Below are 7,874 nucleotides of genomic sequence, written 5' to 3' on the forward strand. Positions count from 1 at the left end.
CCCATAGCTAGTAGCTCTCTGGGCGGTGTACAAAACAGATTAAAATACAATATTACAATAAAATCAATAACAAATATCAACACAATTTAAAACAAAAAACATTAGACATAAAACATTAAAATTAAAATTAAAATGCCTGGGAGCATAGCCAGGTCTTAACCTGGCACCTAAATGAAAGTACCGTAGGCGCCAGGCGTATCTCTTCAGGTAAGCTGTTCCACAATTCGGGGGCCACTACAGAAAAGGCCCTAGATCTAGAAACAATCCTCCAGGCGTCCTGATGAGATGGTACCCGGAGGAGGGCCTTAGATACTGAACGAAGTGAACAGGTAGGTTCATAGCAGGAGAGGTGTTCCACAAGGTATTGTGGCCCCACACCGTGTAAGGCTTTATAGGTCAAAACCAGCACCTTGAATCTGGCTCGGAAACAAATAGGTAGCCAGTGCAAACGGGCCAGGACAGGTGTTATATGCGAGGACCAATTGGTCCTCGTCAAAAGCCTAGCTGCCGCGTTTTGCACTAGCTGAAGTTTCCAAACTGTCTTCAAGGGCAGCCCTACGTAGAGTGCATTACAGTAATCCAATCTAGAAGTTACCAGAGCGTGAACAACAGAAGCGAGATCGTCACTGTCCAGATAGGGGCGTAGTTGGGCTACTAAACGAAGATGGTAAAACGCATTCCATGCCACCGAGGCCACTTGAGCCTCAAGAGACAAGGAAGGGTCAAAAAGGACCCCCAAACTACGAACCTGTTCCTTCAAGGGGAGTGTAACCCCATCTAGAACAGGATGAACATCCACCATCTGGGCAGGGAAAGAGCTCACCAACAGTGTCTCAGTCTTGTCTGGATTGAGTTTCAGTTTATTGGACTTTTCTGTCGGCTCCAGACAGGATAGTGATCACCTTCCCCTTACCTTTTCCTTTTATCTATCAGAACGCGGTCGCTTGCTCCTTACCCATAAACCAATGGCAAATCTAATCCACCCCACCCATAAAAGGACATTTTGGACTCCCACAGTAGCCTCTAATGTGGCCTTATTTCTCACTTCCCCCTCTGCCCTGTCCTTACAGAGGGAGATCATGCATGCTTCTGATTCATATTTAGCGTCAATAGTGTATAACTCCTTAATTACAAAACTTAAAGCCTCTATTATCCCACCATCTTCTTCCTTCAGGGCTCCTCCTACCACTGGTTTTCCCAGATGGTTTGATAAGGACTGTCTTGATGCTAAGAAACAGCTGAGACGGCTATACCACCAATATCGACACCAAAATTTAACCACCCTCCCCCCTGAGTATTTTATTATCAAAAAATACTACAAGCATATGATAGTCATCAAAAAAAGGCAGGTGATGCATGAAGATTGGGAAGCCTTAATTCAAGCTTCCAGATCAAATAATTCGAAGTGTTTTTGGGAGCTGGTTTCTGGTTCTATGAGCCCACTAAATCCGGCCCCTTGCTACATTTCCCCATACCTCTGGGAGAAATATTTTTCTGCAAACAACGAGACTGTAAATGCTGTTTCCTTTATTGATAATTTAACAAATCTTCCCACTTGGCCACCTGTAACCCAAAAAGAAATTATTGATTTGATTGCTAGCTTGAAATCCGGCAAAGCTCCTGGACCTGATAATATACTTTCTGAAATGTTGAAGGCGCACCAAGCTTGGTGGGCCCCTCTTCTAGCAAATTTCTTTACTCTGATCAATAATTCTGGATGCTTCCCTGAGTCTTGGCTCGAATCCATAGTTATCCCTATATTTAAAAAAGGGAACAAAGAGGACCCAGCAAATTACCGCCCAATTAGCCTCCTTTCCATTATTGGCAAACTATATGCCTGCTACTTAAAAGAGAGACTCTCATCTTGGTTGGAGGAGGATAATATCCTTGGGAGGGAGCAGGCAGCTTTCCGGAAAGGTAGGTCTGGGATAGAACACTGTGTGATTTTAAATCACTTAGCTGAAAAATACAAGAACCGCTGGGGTAACGGCCTGTTTGTTGCCTTTGTCGACTTGAAATCGGCTTTTGATTCCATCCCTAGGGAGATACTATGGGCGAAACTCGCAAAATCTACGATCGACAAGAGACTCCTCTTCTTAATTAGCCGTCTGCACCACCACACATCCTTTCGTGTTAGATGTAGTCGTGAAGGTCATCTCACAAACCCCATTACTACAACAAAAGGAGTTAGACAAGGCTGCATACTAGCCCCACTTTTATTTAATTTTTTCATGAATGATCTGTCCCTTTATTGTCAATCCCCGGACTTCCACCCCCCTAAGTTAGCAAACCTGCATTGTCCCTTGTTATTGTATGCAGATGACGCTGTTCTCCTTTCTGTTTCTAAAGTAGGACTCAAACACCTAACTAAAGCTTTTATGAGTTTCTGTCATGATAACAAACTATCTATAAACTTTTCCAAAACTAAGATCTTAGCTTTTGCCAAGCACTCTCCTGCTCACGCATGGACAATTAATACCCATAAAATAGAACAGGTTTCTCATTTCAAATACCTTGGTATACCTTTTCATTCTTCTCTGTCCTGGACTCCCCATATCCGTGGGGCTATTTCTACTGCTCGCAACTCAGCCAGTGGTATTCGAAGGTTCTTCTTCATTAAAGGAGGACAATACATTCCGGCAGCCCTAAAGGTTTTTAGATCCAAAACTATTTCTCAACTTCTCTACGGGGTACCTTTATGGATTGGCGCCTTCAACTCTTCTGCGGAGGCAGTTCTCTCCTTGTTTCTCAGACAAATTTTTGGCGTTCCCAGGTGCGTTCCTGCGGCGGTCCTTAGGTTAGAATCTGGCCTAGTCTCACTTGAGTCTCAAGCGTGGTTGGCCGCCCTAAATTTCTGGTTTAAAATGTCTTATGAAAAATCTACTGGCTATCTCCCTTTACTCTGGGAAGACTCTTTTACCTCGAAATGGGCCCGTACGTTTACAAATTACCTTGCAAGTATTGGCCTCTCAATTGAACATCTGATGTCCCTCGCTCCAGAGACAGTTAAACATTCTATCCGGACTCGTATTAACGATATGGACTTCCAACGCTCCATAACTGCAGCCACCTCGACCTGTTCTCCTATTCACTTTGGTCTGAGCTTTGTGCCTATGCTCAGTGCCCCTTATCTGGAAACTCTTACGATCCCCAAATATCGTCTAGCCTTTACAAAGGCTAGATTTAACTGTCTTATCTCTGCCTTACTTGAAGGGAGATTTAAACGTATCCCGTATGCAAACCGATTATGCCTTTGTGGTGTCAGCGCCATAGAAACTCTCTTTCATGTCATCTTTGAGTGCGCCCTATATGACGATATTTGCTCCAAATTCATAACCCCCATCATAAATAAATACCCTTACAAACCGCTTAACTGTTTACTTTTACATCTTTTGTCAGCAGCTAATAAGGATACTATCTTGTCAGTTGTTAAATATATTTTCGCGGCTCAATCAATTCGGAAGGCATCTATCCCTTCAGAAGCTTCCGCCACCCAACTGTAACTGTTCTCCTTGTTGTTTTATTGTTTTACTGTTTTAACATGACTGCAACTTTGTAACCTTTTATTATAAATGTATGTAGTTTTATTTATAAATGTCTTTTGGTCTATGACTGTATCAATAAAGATTGATTGATTGATTGAGTTTCAGTTTATTAGCTCTCATCCAGTCCATTATCGCGGTCAGGCAACGGTTCAGCACATCAACAGCCTCACCTGAAGAAGGTCGAAAGGAGAAATAGAGCTGCATGTCATCAGCGTACTGATGGCAACGCACTCCAAAACTCCAGATGACCGCACCCAGAGGCTGCATGTAGATGTTAAAAAGCATGGGGGACAAAACCGACCCCTGAGGGACTCCACAATGGAGAGTCCAGGGTGTTGAGCAATGTTCCCCAAGTACTACCTTCTGGCGACGATCCACCAAGTAGGAGCAGAACCACTGCCAAGCAGTACCCCCAACTCCCAACTCCGCGAGCCTCCCCAGAAGGATACCATGGTTGATGGTATCAAACGCCGCTGAGAGATCAAGGAGAATCAACAGAGTCACACTCCCCCTGTCCCTCTCCCGACAAAGGCCATCATACAGGGTGACCAAGGCTGTTTCAGTGCCAAAACCGGACCTAAAACCGGATTGAAACGGATCCAGATAATCGGTTTCATCCAAAAGTGCCTGGAGCTGGCCGGCGACCACCCGCTCCAAAACCTTGCCCAAAAAAGGGACATTCGCCACCGGTCTATAGTTGTTCAAAACATCTGGGTCCAAAGAAGGTTTCTTTAACAGAGGTCTCACTACTGCCTCCTTGAGACTACCAGGGACTACTCCCTCTCTCAAGGAGGCATTTATCACCTCTTTGGCCCAGCCAGTGGTTTCAGCCCTGCCAGCCTTCACCAGCCAAGATGGGCAAGGGTCCAGAGCAGACGTGGTCACCCGCACCATTCCAAGCACCTTGTCCACTTCCTCGAGCTGCACCAACTGAAACTCATCCAATAATGAAGGACAAGGCCGCACTCTGGACACCTCAATGGATTCATCTGTCATAACATCAGAGTCTAAGTCCCGACAAATGCATGCGATCTTGTCCTGGAAGTGCTCCACAAATTCGTTGCAGCGGGCTTCTGATGTTTCTTTAGTATCATGAGAGCCAGAATGTAACAGCCCTCGTACTACCCTAAACAGCTCCACTGAGCGGCAAAGAGATGATCTAATAGTGGCAGCAAAATAAGACTTTTTCGCCGCCCTAACCGCTTTTACGTACAACTTAGTGGAAGCACTTACCAAAGCATGACTACATCTGTCAGGAGTTCGCCTCCACCTGCACTCTAGCCTCCTTCTCTCTTGCTTCATCACTCTCAGCTCCGGGGTATACCACGGTGCTGTATGAGTTCTGCACTGAAGGGGCGCACAGGAGCGATCATGTCAATGGCCTGGGTCATCTCCGTGTTCCACAGGTCAACCAGGGCCTCGACAGGAGCGCCAGTGCTATCAGCCGGAAAAACTCCCAGAGCCGTCTGGAAAGCTACAGGATCCATAAGCCTCCGGGAGCGGACCAACTTAATAGGTCCCCCACCTCTGCAGAGGGAAAGGGCTGTTGTGAGTCTAAAACTCAGCAAGCGGTGATCTGTCCATGACAACGGAGTAGATGAAAGATACCCCACCCTCAGATCACCATCTCCATGACCAGTGGCGAAGATCAAATCAAGAGTGTGTCCTGATACATGCGTCGGGCCAGTAACAATTTGAGACAGACCCATGGTTGTCATGGAGGTCATGAAGTTCTGAGCTGCCCCGAACAAGACAGTCTCGGCATGGATGTTGAAATCCCCCAGTACTACAAGTCTGGGGGACCTCAACAATACCGAGACTATCTCTGTCAGCTCAGCTAGGGAAGCCATTGGGCAGCAAGGTGGGCGGTACACCAACAGAATTCCCAGTCTGTCTCCTTGGCCCAGCACAAGATGAAGACACTCCAGACCATTCGCCATCTGGACAGGGTGCTTGGTGAGAGAGAAAGAACTCCTATAGACCACAGCAACCCCACCTCCCCGGCCCTCAGATCTACCACAGTGCTGCACCGAATACCCAGGTGGGCAAAGCTGGGAAAGAGCGACTCCTCTCTGCTCACTCACCCAGGTCTCGGTAATGCACGCAAGATCGGCGCCCTTCTCCACAATCAAATCGTGGATAAGGGGGGGGTTATTAACGGCTGATCTAGCATTTAAAAGCAGCACTTAGAGACCCGAGAGCTGGCTGACAGTACAACCAACAGTCCTGTGGATGTGAGGAGAACCGGAACAGGGCACAGACACAACTTGTCTGGGACGAGTTCCCCTTACCTGGCACATTCTCCTCCCAACAACGTACCTCCCATTACCCGTCACTACGTTAATTGGGCCCCCCGAAAGTCCACTTGCTAAGCCCAAAGTATGTTCTCCCAGGCACATCTTAAAATAAGTCTAAACACAACAAAACACTTAAAAACAGACACAAACACAAAAATACACACACACATCCACTCAATCTCATTCACACATCAACCGACAAACAAACAACAACAGCTAAATACAATCAAACAATAACAATAACAACCAACATTAAAACCCTCCTCCATAGCAAGCCATGTCTACAGAAGATGTCGTCAACAATACTGGAAAGTATCCTGCGCCGCGTTTTATTTATTTTATTATTTATTTATTTATTTATTTAAAATATTTATACCCCGCCCTATTTCCAAGGAACTCAGGGCGGCTTACAAATAAAAACCATAATCAATTAAAAACAAGCAATATACAGTTTAAAACAATTAAAAATAAATTAAATCAGTAAAAGTTAAAAAAGACAATATTAGTTAAAAGCCCGTCTGAATAAAATAGTCTTAACCTGGGCACGAAAGGATGAAAGTGAGGCAGCCAGTTGAACCTCGCTAGGGAGGGAATTCCACAATCTAGGGGCAGCCACTGAAAAGGCCCTATTCTGTGTTTTTACAAAACAAGCTTGTGAGAAAGATGGAATATTGAGCAGGGCCTCACCAGATGATCTCAAAGCTCGGACAGGGTCATAGAGGGAGACACGATCTAACAGATAGCCTGGACCTAAGCCGTATAGGGCTTTATAGGTTAAAACCAGCACTTTGAATTGTGCTCGGAAACAGATTGGAAGCCAGTGGAGCTGGTACAACAGCGGGGTTGTATGTTCTCTGAGCCCAGCTCCAGTTAACATTCTGGCTGCAGCTCTTTGTACCAGTTTAAGTTTCCGAGCAGTCTTCAAGGGCAGCCCTATGTAGAGCGCTTTACAGTAGTCCAATCGGGATGTAACTAAGGCATGTGTCACCGTAGTCAAGTCTGACAGGTCAAGGAATGGGCGCAGTTGGCGTGCCAATCTTAGTTGAGCAAAGGCACTCCTTGCCACAGCCGAGACCTGTGCCTCCAGGTTCAAGGCCGAGTCCAGGAGAACTCCCAAACTGCGAACCTGTGATTTCAGGGGGAGTGTAACCCCGTCCAGCACAAGTTGGATCCCTATTCCCTGATCCACTCTTTGACTGACAAGGAGCACCTCTGTCTTGTCAGGATTTAATTTCAGCTTGTTCGCTCCCATCCAATCCATCACTGATACCGGGCAACGGTTCAGAACCTTGACGGCTTCCTTAGTTTCGTTAGATGGAAAAGAAAAGTAGAGTTGGGTGTCATCCGCATATTGGTGACTTCGAACCCCTTCTCCTCCCGCCGCCGCCACCGCCAGCCAGGCCACGACGACAACCTGGCCTCCTCCTGCGGTGCTCTCACCACCGCCCGGCCAGGATGTGTCCAACAGAACCCCACACTCAGCCGCTCTGTGCGGCGTTCTCCCGTCGCCGCCACTCCGCGCCGGGCCACCCCAGGCTGCGCCCAAAGCCCCGGGCGACACGACCCACAGCAGCAGACGAACGGCAAGCGGCGGCGGCGGCAACAGCAAATTGCACAAGCTGCAATGAAGAGCAACGGCCCAGCGATATCCCCTGAGGAGCGGCTCCACCGCCGCAACGATGGCGCAAAACAAAGCTCACAACGACAGCAGCGGACGACGGCAGCGACAACGGCCTCAGGTATACAGCAACAGCCAGTCCATAATGACAGGCAGACAGGCAGGCGGATGGCAATGATGATATCGATGGCATTAAAAGTATTTTAAAAAGATGAAACGCAGAGCTCCTTACTGAGCATCCGCCTCCGTCGCCATCTTGGTCTGCCATGTTGACCTGCCCTCCCTCTTAGTAGTGCTGTTAATTAATGCTAGATCAGTCCACAATAAAACAACTCTCATCTACAATTTGATTGTGGCTGATCTCATATGTATTACGAAGATCTGGGGGGGTGACTTGGGGAGCCCTGACTTTAC

The sequence above is a fragment of the Rhineura floridana genome, chromosome 8, assembly GCF_030035675.1.
Source record: "Rhineura floridana isolate rRhiFlo1 chromosome 8, rRhiFlo1.hap2, whole genome shotgun sequence".
NCBI classification, from domain to species: Eukaryota; Metazoa; Chordata; class Lepidosauria; order Squamata; family Rhineuridae; genus Rhineura; species Rhineura floridana.